We start from the raw sequence: 16,124 nt of genomic DNA, 5'->3' as shown, positions 1-16,124 counted from the left end.
GTGGGCCTTAGGAAGCATCACTATGAACAAAGCTAGTGGAGGTGATGGAATTCCAGTTGAGCTATTTCAAATGCTAAAAGATGATGCCGTGAAAGTGCTGCACTGAATATGCCAGCACATTTGGAAACTCAGAAGTGGCCACAGGACTGGAAAAGGTCAGTTTTCATTCCAATCCCAAAGAAAGGCAATGCCAAAGAATGTTGAAACTACTGCACAATTGCATTCATCTCACATGCTAGCAAAGTAATGCTCAAAATTCTCAAAGCTAGGGTTCAACAGTACAGGAAGTGTGAACTTTCAGATGTTCAAGCTGGATTTAGAAAAGGCAGAGGAACCAGAGATCAAATTGCCAACATCTGTTGGATTATCGAAAAAGCAAGAGAATTCCAGAAAAATATCTACTTCTGCTTTATTGACCACGCCAAAGCCTTTGACTGTGTGGATCACAACAAACTGTGGAAAATTCATCAAGAGATGGGAATATCAGACCACCTGACCTGCCTCCTGAGAAATCTGTATACAGGTCAAAAAGCAACAGTTAGAACTAGCCATGGAACAACAGACTGGTTCCATATCAGGAAAAGAGTATGTCAAGCTGGGTATTGTCACCCTACTTATTTAACTTATATGCAGAGTATATCATTTGAAATGCTAGGCTGGATGAAGCACAAGCTGGAGTCAAGATTGCCAGGAGAAATATCAATAACCTCAGATATGCAGATGGCACCACTGTTATAGCAGAAAGTGAGGAACTAAAGAGCCTTTTGATGAAAATGAAAGAGAAGAGTGAAAAAGTTGGCTTAAAACTCAACATTCAGAAAACTAAGATCATGGCATCTGGTCCCATCACTTCATGGCAAATAGATGGGGAAACAATGATAGACTTTATTTTGGGGGGCTCCAAAATCACTGCAGATGGTGACTGCAGCCATGAAAATAAAAGACGCTTGCTCCCTGGAGGAAAAGTTATGACCAACCTAGACAGCATATTAAAAAGCAGAGACATTACTTTGCTGACAAAGGTCCATCTAGTCAAAACTATGGTTTTTCCAGTAGTCATGTATGGATGTGAAAGCTGGACTATAAAGAAAGCTGAGCACCAAAGAATTGATGCTTTTGAACTGTGGTGTTGGAGAAGACTCTTGAGAGTCCCTTGGACTGCAAGGAAATCCAACCAGTCTATGCTAAAGGAAATCAGTCCTGAATGTTCACTGGAAGGACTGATGCTGAAGCTGAAACTCCAATACTTTGGCCACCTGATGCGAAGAACTGACTCATTTGAAAAGACCTTGATGTTGGGAAAGATTGAAGACAGGAGGAGAAGGTGACGACAGAGGATGAGATGGTTCGATGGCATCACCAACTCGATGGACGTGGTTTGAGTAAGCTCTGGTAGTTGGTGATGGACAGGGAAGCTTGGCATGCTGCAGTCCATGGGGTCGCCAGGAGCTGGACATGACTAAGTGACTGAACTGAAATGAAACAATAAATACAAACAAAACACCAGATTTATGTTCTCGACTTCTAATTGCATGCTTATTTGCCAAAGACTGTAAGCTTGTTGCCCCTTCTTTTTTTAAACAAGGGGCATCATAAAATATTAGTGTTATTAAAGATATGGCAACACCAGATAGATTTTCCCCTTGACTCAGTCTGAAGAATTAAAGAGAAGGGCTGTGGACTTCCCTGGTGGGACAGTGGATAAGAATCTACCTGCCAACCCAGGGGACACAGGTTCGATCCCCAGCCTGGGAAGATCTCACATGCCTTGGAGAAACTAAGCTCGCAAGCCACAAACACTGAACCCACGTGCTGAATCTACTGAAGCCTGCACGCCTAGAGCCAGTGCTCTGCAGCAAGAGAAGCCACCGCAAGGAGAAGCTCACACACTGCAAAGAAGAATACCCCCCGCTCACTGCAACTAGAGAAAGCCAGCGTGCAGCAACAAAGACCCAGCAGAGCCAAAAATAAAAAATAAATAAAGAGAAACATGGTGAATGTATCAGAAGCCACTAAACGATATGCTTTAAAAAGGTTCACATGGTCGATTTTATGTTACGTGAATTTACCTCAATTAAAAAAAGAGAGGCGAAAATTAATTTTGATTCAGTGATTTTATACCATATCAACCACACCAGTGAGACTGTAATGCAGGTGACTTGGTCCCAGAGAAGTGCTGCTGTCTGAAGCCCACTCGTCCAAAGAAGTTAAACTAAGCCAGTTGATATTATATATAAAATAGATAACTAATGATAATCTACTGTATAGCACAAGAAACTCTACTCAATGCTCTGTGATGACCTAAATGGGAAGGAAATCCAGAAAAGAAGGGATATATACATATACATATAGCTGATTGACTCTGCTGTACAGGAGAAGCTAGCACAACATTGTGAAGCAACTATACTCCAATAAAATTTTTTCAAAAAAAGAAGACATGACAGGGTATATATAGTTTCAAAACCAAGCAAGCAAGCAAGCAAGCAAACAAGCAAATAGATTATTCTGAGATTGATTTTCAGAATCACTGGTTGTTGAGATATAATTATTTCCACTTAAGAAGCATGGAATTGTTATTTGTTTTTCTGTTGAGTTTCTGCTGAATTCTCCACTAGTACAGTTCTGTAGGTTGGAACTTTGCCAACCTGGTTTAATTAATTAATCTTCACGTAAAACCAGAGCATCTTTAGAATATGTCTGGGATTTCCTTATGAAACATCATCACTTTTGGTCCACTCACATTTTGCTGTTTTTGGTCATCATCATTTGTATTGTTGTGTTTGGCAGTGATCCTGGAAATACAATTTACTTTATGCTAAAATGATGTCTAAGGAAAAACTGCGACTCCACTGTGGAGTGGAATATGGCAAACACTCCTTTGCATTGTGTTCTTGGTTTTGGATATACATCAAACTAGAAATGATGTGTTCTTTCAAACTTTAGAACTTGAGCGTAGGAGGCAGGGAACTTTCAGATGCCACAAACACACTTTAAAAAGTGTTTCAGAGCCAGTCTTCCCTAGGAAGAGACAAATTCTCCCATCTTTCTAACCAAAAAGAAGGGTTCAAAGACAAGCCCTGGGATGGGGAAACAAGGAGTATCTCAGTAGAGATTTCTAAGGCATCTGAAAAGATGAGCAAGGTATCATTTTTTGTATGCTTCAGGCACAGTCTGGCTCCTGGAGTAACTAAAGCCATATGAAGTGTTTTATGATGGGTTTTACAGTTCATTAAACACTCACTTACAAGGAGGATCTGTTAACACTGTCATTCCTGAGGTAGGCATTTTCCTTCCCAAAGTCCAGAAGAGTGCAATTCTCTATAACGAGAATCGGGTGTTTGGCAAATTAAAGAAAGTTGGATCTCCCTCTTCCAGGCTTTTAAACTGTGTTTTCAGCAGATGAAGTCATTTGAGGAGTATCCTGTGTAAATCTCTCTCATCCTTTGAGCAGAGCAATTCACATCTTTTTTGAAAAAGAGCTTTCCAAACACCTACATCTTAAAAATGAAGGCATGGATATACATGTATTGAAAGCTGGTATTAAATGTGTCCTTAGACTCACTGTTATTGATCAGTGTCCTAGGTCTGCACTAGAGAAACTCTGTGGGTTTTTCACCAGTAACCTAAACTGATTATAAATTTGAGAAATTTCGACTCATCAAAGAGGCTTGGCCGTGGCATAACTGATCCACTTGGCTGTACACTTGAAACACACAATGACACTCAGATAAAAAGTTTTTTAAAAAACCACTAAATAAAGAAGCTTCATTATGGATTATGGTTCTCTGGAATAATACTAACTATAGGAAGCCAAGCATAGTTTTGAAACATGACTTTTATTTATTGATCTATTTTGGCTGTGCTGGGCCGTTGTTGCTGGGTGGGCTTTTCTCTAGTTGCAGCAAGCAAGGGGCTGCACTGGCAGGCAGATTCTTTACCGCCGAGCCATCAGGGAAGCCCCCAAGCAGATTTTTTTGAATTCAATTTAATTAATTCTGAAACAGCTTCTCATTGGGCTCCCTGACCTGCTGTGAAACTGGACTGCCCTGAGTTTAATCCCTTGTGAGTGTTGTGGAATCATCATGTTACATAAACAAGCAAGCCTCTTGCCAGGTTTGGGGTCCACCTTGTTGACAGCCCCGAGATGGTAGCTTGTGTGAGTGCAGGGCGAGGGTCTGGCTCACGGGGCCCGAGATCACGTTCTGTTAGACAAACACTGTTCACTCTGTTTCGGTGCAGAAGGTCTGTGTGATTAAGCAGACCCATGGCTCTTGGCGGTGCTCTAAAGAGGAACAGGCTTGCTTGGCAGTTGGAAGGAGAGATGTTGGCTTCCTCCTGCTTTGTCTGAGCGGCGCAGGTGAGTTGAAAATGTTATTGTTGCTTGAGCTTGTTGCTCAGAGAAAAGACAGGGTGGGTGTTCAAACCAGGAGCCAGGAGCCATATCCTAACCCCACCCCCTGCATAGCCAGAGGCCCAGCACTGAGTCGTGTCCCGTCCGTCCCCCACCCCCTCTGTCTACTCCATCTGATCCCAACAAGTCTGGGTCAGCTCTCCATCCTTGTCAGCAGGCGCTCCTGGGACGTTAATTCATCTTCAATGACCTTTGTGTTTGTTTTCTGTCCTTTTGTGGCTTTCAGTTACTTCCCCTTCATCCTCAGGCAGTTGTTTTTATTTTGCTCTGAGTTTTTTCACTTCCTCTCCTCTAAAAACACTTGTTGGCAAAGACTCTTTGCACTGAGGTATCAGTGGCTGATAAATGATGTGCTTCTGCTCCCAGGAGTATCTGCATGAGAGCAAGGATCTAAATTTCCAAGGGTGGAGTTTCAGATCAGCTGGCCGGGTGGGAGGGGCTGAAGGGTGAGGGATCTCCCGGAGGCCATGGTAGGCCTGCTCCCTGAAACGCCGAGCTCCAAGGTAGCCAGGCCTGGTGCTGCAGGCTGGACCAGACTGCTAGTCGTGGGAGGGCCTGGGTCCACGGCCGAGCCCCTGGCCTTGCTCCACGACTGGAATTTGAAATCGTGGGGCCCTGTCTGAAAACCCTGAGCAAGAATCTTGCTTATCCTGGAGGAATGTTTGAAATACTATTCCATTTGTGGTAAATGTTTCATTATCCTACTGTTTTCTTCAGCTGGTGTGACAGACACCTCTTAGTTTTAAGGATTCTTGAACTTGTCCCTCAGTGAAACACCCAGATTTCCCACATATAGGTTAGCTCCTGATGACAGAAACCCTTTAGGCTCATTAGTCCTCAGCTTGTCTGAGTCAGAAGTGTTTTCCATAGTCACATGTCAACCTCTGGGCAAATGAAAAATTGTGAAGTCACAATGAAACATTTCCAGTCTTGAGCACAAACTACATTCTTGGGCGCATCGCTACAGAAGGGGGTCACAGGGGCTGATGTCAGGACAGGGAACACTGGCATCTGAGGAAGAGCCACCCCCCCAGCCCCTGCCAGCTTTCTGACAGGAACTTTGAGTGCCCTGGTTCTGCCTGATCTCAAAGAAAAAAAAACAAAAACCCCAAAACCCAAAAAACCCCCTCCACATTAAAAAATCCAGCAAGCTCCATCTAAATAAAAGCAAAGACTATTGGTTCACATTATTTTTTCCCTAAAACAAATTAACATCTTAGACTAGTTTTGACTGTTTTATCCCAGTGAGTTGAAAATTCACTCTGCTTTTCCTCTCCTCTGATGTTTATAGGTGCTGAATAACCAGGCAGAACTGTAGTGTATCAATTGTGCATTTGCTTGGTTTCTTGTTGTTGGTTTTTTATGGAAGTACGGTTGCTGTACGATATTATAAGTTTTGTTGTTGTTATTTAGTCTGATTCTGTGCGACACCATGGACTGTAGCCTGCCAGGCTCCTCTGTCTATGGGATTTTCCAGGCAAGAGTACTGGAGTGGGTTGCCATTTTCTTACCCAGGGCATCTTCCTGACCCAGGGATTGAACCCACATCTTTTGTGTCTCCTGTATTGGCATGCGGATTCTTTTCCACTGCACCACCACCGGAAAAATGATTAAAGATGCTTATTTCTAACCTTATTTTTGTAAGTTAAAATCTTTCATTTCCTGACTGTTTTGTCTACAGCATTCAGAACTTCCAATATAGCCATAATAATATTGTTTATACTATAACACACATAAACTTCAGAAACACTGTGCTCAGTGAAAGAAGCCAGTCACAAAGGACCTCATATTATATGGTTCATTCATATGAAATGCCCAGAACAGACAAATCTTTAGAGACAGAAAATAGATTTGTTGTTGCCTCGGGCTGAGGGGAAGAGAGGAAATTGGGGGAGGGTGACTGAGGAAGGTATGAAGTTTCTTTGGGGGTGGTGAGAAAAGATCTAAAATTATACCATGGGGATGGTTACCTAACTTTCTAAATATACACTCCGTTGTACACCTTGAATGTTATGGTATGTAAACTATATATCAATAAGACTGTTAAAAATGAATAAACTATTGCCCTGGGTATAAAAGAAAGAAAATGAGAGGTCTAGGCTTGGACTATTACCATTCTTAATTGTGGGAAAAAGAATGAATTTTAGAACTTTATTGATCCAGTACGGAAGAGCTTTGTGTGGATATGAAAATGAAGATGAAATGAGAGCTGGTAGCGTTTGGGGATGAAAAGGAAGCTGAGGTGGGGGGAATTAAATTTGAAGCCAAGGGACTTGTGGACACATCTAAGATGAGGCTCAATGGCCCAACTTGTGTAATTCCCTCCTCTTGAACGTGAGTGAGACCCATGATTTGCTTCTGACCAATAGAATATGGCTTCCCAGGTGGTGCTATTAGTAAAGAACCCACCTGCCAATGTAAGAGACAGATGCAAGTTCGATCCTCGAGTCAAGAAGATCTCCTGGAGGAGGGCATGACAGCCCACTCCAGTATTCTTGTCTGGAGAATCCCATGGATAGAGGAGCCTGGGAGGCTACAGTCCATGGGGCCGCAAAGAGTCGGACACGACTGAAGCGACTTAGCACAAGCACAGTAGAATATGGCAAAGGTGATGGGATCTCATCCCCTTGATTGTGTTTTGCTCTGTAAGACTCCATCTCAGCAGTCTGGTGGAGAGATTCTCCTGGTAGCCTTGAGGAAGCAAGAAGCTCTGATGTAGGCTTCCTGTGCAGAAAGCCATGGGACTGAGAATAGTAGGGGGCCTCTAGGACTTGACAGTGGAGGTAGGGACTCTAGTCAATTGCCAGCAAGAAGCCAGGGACCCTCAGTCCTACAATCACTAGGAACTGAATTCTGCCAACAACCACACAAGCTTAGAAGAGGACTCTGAGCTCCAGAAGGAATGAAGCCCCTCTCCCCATACCTTGATGACAGCCTTCTAAGACCCTGAGCAGAGGGCCCAGCTCAGCCGTGCCTGGATCCCTGGCTTACAGAAACTGTGAGATAATAAAAGTATGTTGTTTCAATCTACTAAATTTGGATAATCTTTACACACTAATAAAAAAACTAATACAGAGCCTTTATAGAAAGAAAAGGTAATTTCCAGGATCATTTTAGTTGAAGGACTTCTGAAAGAGAAAGATTGGGATGATGATAAATTGAGGTTGAGACAGGGACCTTGTTATTGACATTCACAGATGACAATTAAGATGAGCAAAGATCTAACGACTCAAGGAATATGGGCTCCTGTCTACTCAGATCTGTGCTTGGAATTCACATCCACAGACAAGCCAAGAGATGCCTTGCAAAGCAGAACAATATTAAAATATTGACTATTATTAAAATAATGGTAACAACAATGATCATATAGTGAAGATTACTGTGTGCCAGGCACTGAGTTAAGCCCTTTATATGCATATTTTGTTGTTTCATTTTAAGGATATAGAGAATATGTTCCAGCTCTGCATTTGATCCATCAGATTCCAAGTTCTGGCTGTCAGCTTACCAAGCGAGGCACTTAACACCCTTGCCTCTCAACCTACGCATTTGTAGAACGGGCTTGGGGATCGTATCTACTTCATGGAGTGGATATGAGGATTAAATAAAGCAATCACTGTCTGATTCCTGGACCAGTGCCTGGCACGTGGTAAATACTCAACGACCATTAATTGTCATTGCTGTTTCTCCTACTGTTGATTATTGTTGTATCTCATGGTAACTAAGAGTCCCTCCTCTGCCACTTAGTCATCAAGTGACCTTGGGCAAGTTACCCTCAACTTCAGTTCCTTGTTTCTAAAGTGGGATGGAAACAACCGCTTTCCCATAGGATTTTCATGCATATTAAATGCTGCCCGTGGTGGCTGGTGAGCTGGTCTGACAGGTGAGTCAGTCCTCATTCCCTCCAGCAGGGTAGAGCTATGCCTCCTGCAAAGAGGCCAAGTGATGAATAAGACCTTCTAGTCGCTTCCTTCTTTCAGTAGTTTTGCCTGAAACTTGGGAAAAGGCACCTCGCATGGCAGTCAGTGTGTGTCAATTCTCAGTGAGTGTTAGTTACCATTGTTATTACACATGATAATCACGACTCTTTTCCAGTTAAGTTTTTTTTTCTTTAATTTTTAAAATTTTTAAAATTTTAATTTGTTATTTTTTGGCCACACTGTGAAGTGCGAGGGGTCTTAGTTTCCCAACTAGGGATTGAACCTGGGCCCACCGCAGTGAAAGTACAGAGTCCCAACCACCAGACTGCTAGGGAATTCCCAGTTGGGTTCTTTATTACCGCTGTTTGATGTATACAAAAACTGAGGCTCAGGGAAGGCAACTCATCTAATGCCAAGCAGCCAGAATTGAAAGACAGATCTCCCTTTCCAAAAGCAAGAGTTTCAGGAAAGCATTTTTTTGTTTTTTTCAGGAAAGCAATTTTTTTGTATGGATGAGGAGGGCAAAGACCCTTAATTGGGGTCAAGGCAAAGAATATACTTGGAGATGAAAGTTTGGGGCAGATAGGTAAACAAGGACAGTCAGTAAACGTAGATGATGACAGGGAAGAAAAGGAAACATACGCTAAAGGAAATTTGGGAAAACAAGCCCATGGCATTAAGACATAGCAAATTCCTCTTTTTTTTTTGTTGTTTTGTTTTTGGGTTTTTTTTTTTTTTCACAGGTAACGTGATTTTTTACAACAAAACAGTGACACTGGGTTCAGAGTTCACATTTCCTGGCTTCAGGGTGGAACGCGTGGACAACCCAAGTGAGCATTTCTGTGTCTGATTTCTGTGGGCCATGATCCGAGACAGATGCAATTACAAAATCTCTTGGTCTGGCTGGAATTGGGTGGGAGGCAGGAATCAATTGGCCTCTTTCTGCAACTAAGCAAAGGAAGACAACGAGCAAGTGGGATGACGTTATGCCAGGGCCACACGCTTTGTTTTGGGCCAGCTTGTACCCTGGCTTGACTCTTCAGAATCCCAAGGCCTCCGTTGACAGTCTTTCCTACCATCCAAGAATTAGCATGACACCAGATCAAGCTTTGGGGCAGCCCCAAAGGCTGCCAGATGAATACAATTTTGTTTGTGCAACAAAGTTACCACCCCACGGCTGGCTGTGTAACCAGCCCAGCTAGAGCGGTTTTGTAATAGGAGATGAACACGGTGACATGCTGGACAGGGATGTGATGGTAATGATGGTGGTGGTGATGGTGATGATGATGTTGGTGATGGTGATGGTGCTGCTGCTGCTGCTGCTGATGGTAGTAGTTATGGTAATGCTGATGATAGCTACCATTTATTGAGTCCATTGAGGCATTATGATGGGTGTTAAGAGCACAGACCTGAACTTTGTATTGTCTAGGTTTAAATTCCAGGCCTGTTACATACCAGTTGTGTGACTTTGGGCAAGATACTTCAGATGTCCCATTTTCTTCATCTGTAACATGGAGGTAGTTACAGTACCTACACCATAGAATTGTTGTACTGTATTATATGTTATTACCGGCAATATGTGTATGTGTGCATGTGTATATAGTTACATAATATATAAAAGCACTTAGCACCATGATTGGTAGCAATACTAGAGGGTTTCCTCTGTGATAAGGATATGATCTCATTTAATCTTTACAACAGTTGTCACTTTTCCATTTTACAGATGAGAAGACTGAGGCAGAGTGACATGCTACAGGTCACTCTCTGATGGAGTCATGTTTTAAACCCGGTCTGACTTCAAAACCTGACTATGCGAGGGTCATCTCCTCAGAGACTGAAGCAAAGGAAAACCTACACACAAATATCATGGTGCCTATATTTCTCTAAATTATCCTTAATTTATATGCCAGAGAAGAGACTCAACTCTAAACCATATCAGCATCTGCATGGTTTTAGTACAAAATGAGCTACAGACACTGTAGTAGAAACCTGAACTTTACACGCGATACTTAGAATGCATGCCACTGGATCAATGGGTTTTACAACTCAAAGAGAAAGATTGAGTGTGATGGGAGAGATGATTTACTGAAATGAGAATTTTTTTCCTCTTTTCTTTCCAAAAGCTCACTCTTTGTCCAAGGATGGTGAAAATTGTAATCAGGTATTAGTTGCTGAGGGCTCAAAGATGAGCAGCCCTGAGACCCACAGGTGAGGGGCATTTGTTCAGGGGAGACAAGTGTGTGTGAAGTGCAGTGGTCCAGGGAAGGGCATGTCTCTGCGGGTTTGGAGTCCTCAGAAGCTTCATGGTGGAAGTGAGCTGGACCCCGTAAATGAATGAGGGCTCACCAGGCACAAAGAAGGATAAACGCCTTTCAGGTCAGAGGAATTATATTTGCAGAGGTATGGAGATTGGGTGAGGCTGCAAGCTCAGGAAATAGAAGGAGGTTTGGTCTGGTTGGAGCCAAGAGTGAGCGAGGAGAAGGAGGGTGCAGGGGAATTCGCAGAGGTTGAGATTGATGGGGGCCCAGATGGGGAGGACATTGTGTTCATGTCCGAGAGCATGGACTGTAGCTTTGGGAAGTGATATGAAGGACAGCAGTGACATGACTGCTTGCATGTTAGATCTTGTAAAGACAGGAACAGGGAAAGGCTGGGGAAAGATGGCAGAGAGGAGGTCAGTGCAATAGGTCACGGTCAGAGAGGACGAGAGATTGAATTAAGGAAATCAGAGCAGGATGGAGTGGAAGGAGGGGCTGGGAGAGAGGTGCATGGTGTGGAAGCAACAGGGGTAACTCTCAGGTCACATGGGAAGCTTGAGGGATAGGGGGAGACACTAAGGGTAACTCTGAGATTTCTACTCTGGACAACTAAACACTATAAATAGGACATACAGAAGGAGCACTGGCAGAAAGAAAATGAAATACCAAGTTTGTGATGGATGTGGGCAAGACAGCAGGGTCTTAACCAATTTTTATTGCAGGTGGAAGGCAATCCATTCATGGTTGTTGACTTTGCTGGATTCTGGTTTGGGGAGCCTATGGGGAGACAGAAAGTGGCCCTAGGACCCAGGAGAGTTGAGGAGGAGAGACCCAGACTTGGGATCACTAGGATATGGCTTGCAGCTCAAGCCACAGGTGAAAGAGCTAGTCTAGGAGTGAAAGGAGGGGTTCTGTGAATGTGAGCACCCCCACGCTGAAGGAGAGGGGCTGGGGGAGTCCTGGGTGACTCATAGAGTAGGCAAGAAAGTTAAAGTCAGTTAGTCAAGAGGACAGAAAGTTTCCAGAAGACAGAGGTGGGAGTGTCAGATGACAGGAAGTGGCCGTCTGGACAGATTTGAAAATTGGTGTTGGGTTTTCTCACCAGCAATCTTTGGAGAAGCCAGCAGAGCACTGCGGGAGGAGAAAGGCATGGGTGGGAGGTTGTTAGGATCAAAGGCAGTCATTTATGTGAAAGTGCAGTAATGATTGTCCAGGGTGGGGACCCGCACAGGGAGTCCAGTATAATCTCATTCACGTCATGGGATCTTTTTATAGCCCGCTGTCACCAAATCCTAGAAGCTGGGAAAAGATTTCGATTAGGCTGATGTTGTTTCTGGCATTGATGCTGATGGCTTGTGGAAGCCTATGAAATAGGAGAATTTGGAGGAAATGCAAAGGTGTGTTTGATGAAAAGAAGAAAGAGCATCTCGGGTGGGAGGGCCAGCAAGTGGAAATGGTTTAGGAGCAGGCAGGTGGGAGGGGGAGGGTTTGTGGGTCTGTGCTGAATGTCTGGCATGACTCGTAATGACTCTGAAAACCCATGACTAAGGCCTTGGATCTGACCTGAAAGGCCAGCGGGAACCACGGTAAGTTTCTGAAAAATCAAGTGATGTTATCAAAACAACACAGTAAATGCAGCATCAGGGTACAAGGCTACGATGTCAGAAACGACCCCCATGTTCTGGGCTCAGTCACCCAGTCTGAGAGGGAGGCGACCGTGGCATGGGCGGCTGACACCACACTCAATTGCACATGCAAATACAGTAATTATGCCTGAAAAAAAAAATTAGAGGTCAGCAGGAGGCCAGCGGAAGATTTGGCCTCTCTGCATCCAGATTTTGAAATAGCAGATATGCACAGCTCACTATCTTCCGCCAAGACCTGGTTCCACATGCTGGCCAGGATCTCATTTTACAATTTCCCTTCTTTTAAAGAGAAAGCCCCACACAATGGTGACTCTGGCCAATCAAAGTCAACTTTCTCTCATACTGCAGGTAGTCACAGCTCCTGCTCCCATACCTGCTGGCTCCCTGGAACCCTGTGTTCATGCCACGGAGGAACATCTCCACACAGACCATGTCAGAACTTTCTTAGAAACTTTTTGCGAGAGAAGGACCACATGGAGTCCTGAATCTTGTGTGTGTGTGTTAGTTGCTCAGTTGTGTTTGACTCTTTGTGCACCTATGGACTGTAGCCCACCAGGCTCCTCTGTCCATGGGATTCTCCAGGCAAGAATACTGGAGTGGGTTGCCATTCCTTTCTCCAGTGGATCTTCCAGACCCAAGGATTGAACCTGGGTCTCCTGCATTGCAGGCAGATTCTTTACTGTCTCAGCCACTAGTGAAGCCCTGCCTACATCTCATATGGCACAATGATCTTAAATATTCCAGACAGGAAAAGTTTTTTGTCAAAGCTTCTGACAGTTTAAACTTTAAAGCTTCAGCAAAACTTTTAAACTTTTAAACTTTGAACCCGTTTGAACCTCTCATGATTTATGAATTATTAAATGTACCACTGAAAATCACAGACTTTCTCTTTAACTAGTAAAGCTTTCTGCTTTTTAAAAGCGACCGAGAAGAGGGTGGCTGAGGGGGAACACAGAGGGAAGAGAGGGGCTTTTCTCTCTTGGGGTGGAGTTTTTAGCCCAGAGATGCTCCTCTGGGTTGGGTAAAACCCTAACCCAGAAAATAGGGCATCAAAGTCTCAAACTGAGGCACAGAATGGAGGAGAGAGAGCAGAAAGGAAAGTGTAGGCTGTCTGAAAATAGTTACATAAATATATATAAATAAGAGGTTAGCTAATTTGTATATATTCTATTTTGTTGTTGTTCAGTCACTCAGTCATGTCTGACCCTTTGCAACCCCATGGACTGCAGCACGCCAGGCTTCCCTGTCCTTCTATCCTATATATTTTCTATACTGGTGATGAAATATGTTAGTGCAACATATCAAATACAAATATATCAATGCAACATAAAAATAACCAACCCCATTTTAACCACTTTTTAAGTATCCAGTTCTGTGGCAGTAAGTGCGTTCACAACGTTGTATAACCATCACCAGCATCCATCTCCACATTTTCATCTTCCCAGACCAAAACTCTGTCCGCATTAAACACTAACTCCCCTTTCCTCCCTCCCAAGCCCTAGTGACCTCTGTCCTAGGAATCTGAATATTCCAGGTACCTTGTATAAAAGTAATTTACACATACACACAAATATTGTATGATTCCACTTGTATGAGGTACTTGAAATAGACAACATATAGACTATATATATATACACACATACATGTAGGTATATATATGACTACACTTATAACAACACACAGGAAGAAGGTATAAGACAGGGAAAAATCTGAAGTTTTCCATGCATTTTAGACAGAATTGAAAGGCAAGCAAAGTGAGTTCAGATTTAAAAAAGAAAAGGAGTTGGGTATAATTTATGCTCCCAGAGGGCACAATTCATTTCAGTCCCCAGGAGTCTAAATCCCTGTTAAAATGTCTGGGCTGATTGGAGCCCTGAGACAGCCTGGTCTTGGGGGCTCTGACAGGCAGGCAGGTAGGGGTGGGCAGGCGGGGGCGGGCGGGCTGGGTGAGGAGGGCCCCGGGAAGCTGAGCCTGTGGCGTCCCCTGCTCCCAGCACACAGACTGGCTTACTTCCTGTTTGCGTGTTTTCATGGACTTAGTAACCAGTTCATAGCAATGCCCCCTCGCCTCACAGCCTCCAGTGTAAGCTGTTTTTCTTCGGTAGTCTAATTATTACTTGATACAACTTTATGTATTTTAAAGAAGTTGAGGGAAGAAAGGAGAGAAAGGAAATATTTTTAGAGTCTGCTGTATTTACTTTCTTGTTTACATTACATAGTTCTCATCATTTGTGTCTGTGGTCAATTTGATATTTTCTTACTCCCATACAGCTTTCCCTCCACCCAGGAAGTGTGAACTCTGCATTCATCTTAGCAGCCCCCAGGGGCACAGGCAAATTTAGGAATTACCTGAAGAAGTTATGGTAGCTCAGTGGTAAAGAATCTGCCTGGGTTGCAAGAGACCCAGGTTCGATCCTTGGGTTGGGAAGATCCCCTGGAGAAGGGAATTGCAACCCACTCCAGAATTCTTGCCTGGAGAATCCCATGGACAGAGGAGCCTTCCAGGTTACAGTCCATGGGGTCACTAAGAGTCGGACAGGACGGAGCGACTCACACTTCACTTCAGGCAACCCTGGGAGGTGCAGCCAGCCCAGTAGCGGGTTGACAAATTAGCAGGGATTTGTTCCTTTAATCACTTCCATTGTTAGGGAGACGAGACCAAGCCCTCAAAAGTCTGGGGTGAGGAAATGTACAGTCTCAAGAGGAAGAAAGGAGGGAAGGCAGGGCCATCTAAGTGGGTGGGAGCCCCTCCCCATGGCACGAGGGAACCAGGTCCCCAGGAGGGAAGAGGATGGGGCCCCTGAAAGGGGAAGGGTGGAGCGGCAACGGGCAACTGTTTGCATCACCATTTGCCAAGCGCTGCCCCTTGCCTTACTTCTTGGAAACAGCTTGTCCCCATGCTGTTGGTTGGTCGGGGAAGGTGAACAGATTTGCCTAGAGTTGCTTAAGTGATCACTGGATCTGTCCACTTCTCCATCCTAGGTAAGTGTGCACACTCTCTGTGGATCCTGCTGGGATTCTAGGAAAGACAGGAGGAGGATTGGGCTGCGCAGGGTTCCTGCTTCTCCTACCGCACCAGCTGGAAGAGGGCAGAGCCGACCACCAGCAGGGGTGGGCAGGGTTGACGGAGCCCTGGAAAATTGGACTGAGCTTTGGGAGCACCTCCTGCTCAGGGTAGAGTAGGACGAGGCAAGAGGAAGGGCGCCCCAAGACAGATGCTCAAGAGAGAGCTCACTCCTCTTGCCTCGGCCACCATCATGGAGCAGCATCCTCAATGGGAGAATTTTCCTTTCTTCTCCCGTGGTGGCTTTCCTAAATCTGTGCTGTGCTAGATCACCTCAGCCGTGTCCTACTCTTTGTGACCCTATAGACTATAGCCTGCCGGGCTCCTCTGTTTGGGCAAGGATACTGGAGTGGGTTGCCATGTCCTCCTCCAGGGGATCTTCCCGACCCAGGGATGGAGCCCGCATCTCTTATGTCTCCTGCATTGCCAGGCAGGTTCTTTAACACTAGTGCTACCTAATGGAGGTTTTATTCCATGATGGATCGCTCAAGAGTCTTTGTGCCAAGGACAGCATACATATGCCTTGGTTTAGCGGGCAGCCGCACTGGGTGGAGTTCCCTGAGCTGCCTCTGACAGTCTATTGCTTAACTCTGACCCTACCCCAGGAGAGAAACACCCCCCACCCACATTCCCCAGTTGCCAGAGAGGTAGTTTACTGCTCCCTCCCCTTCGCTGACCCCCATCCCAACCCCAGGCTGCACATCATGATCACCAGACACTGGAGAGAATGAGAAGATGAAAAAGAGGGCAAGACAGCCCAGGACACTGAATGAAACTTGAGCAGCCTAGATATTTAAATATGGATTAATGTCAACAACCAGAGCATGT

The sequence above is a fragment of the Giraffa tippelskirchi genome, chromosome 14, assembly GCF_054371585.1.
Source record: "Giraffa tippelskirchi isolate mGirTip1 chromosome 14, T2T-mGirTip1v1.2.pri, whole genome shotgun sequence".
In the NCBI taxonomy this organism is placed as follows: Eukaryota; Metazoa; Chordata; class Mammalia; order Artiodactyla; family Giraffidae; genus Giraffa; species Giraffa tippelskirchi.
Note: the sequence above shows the minus strand (reverse complement) of the source record.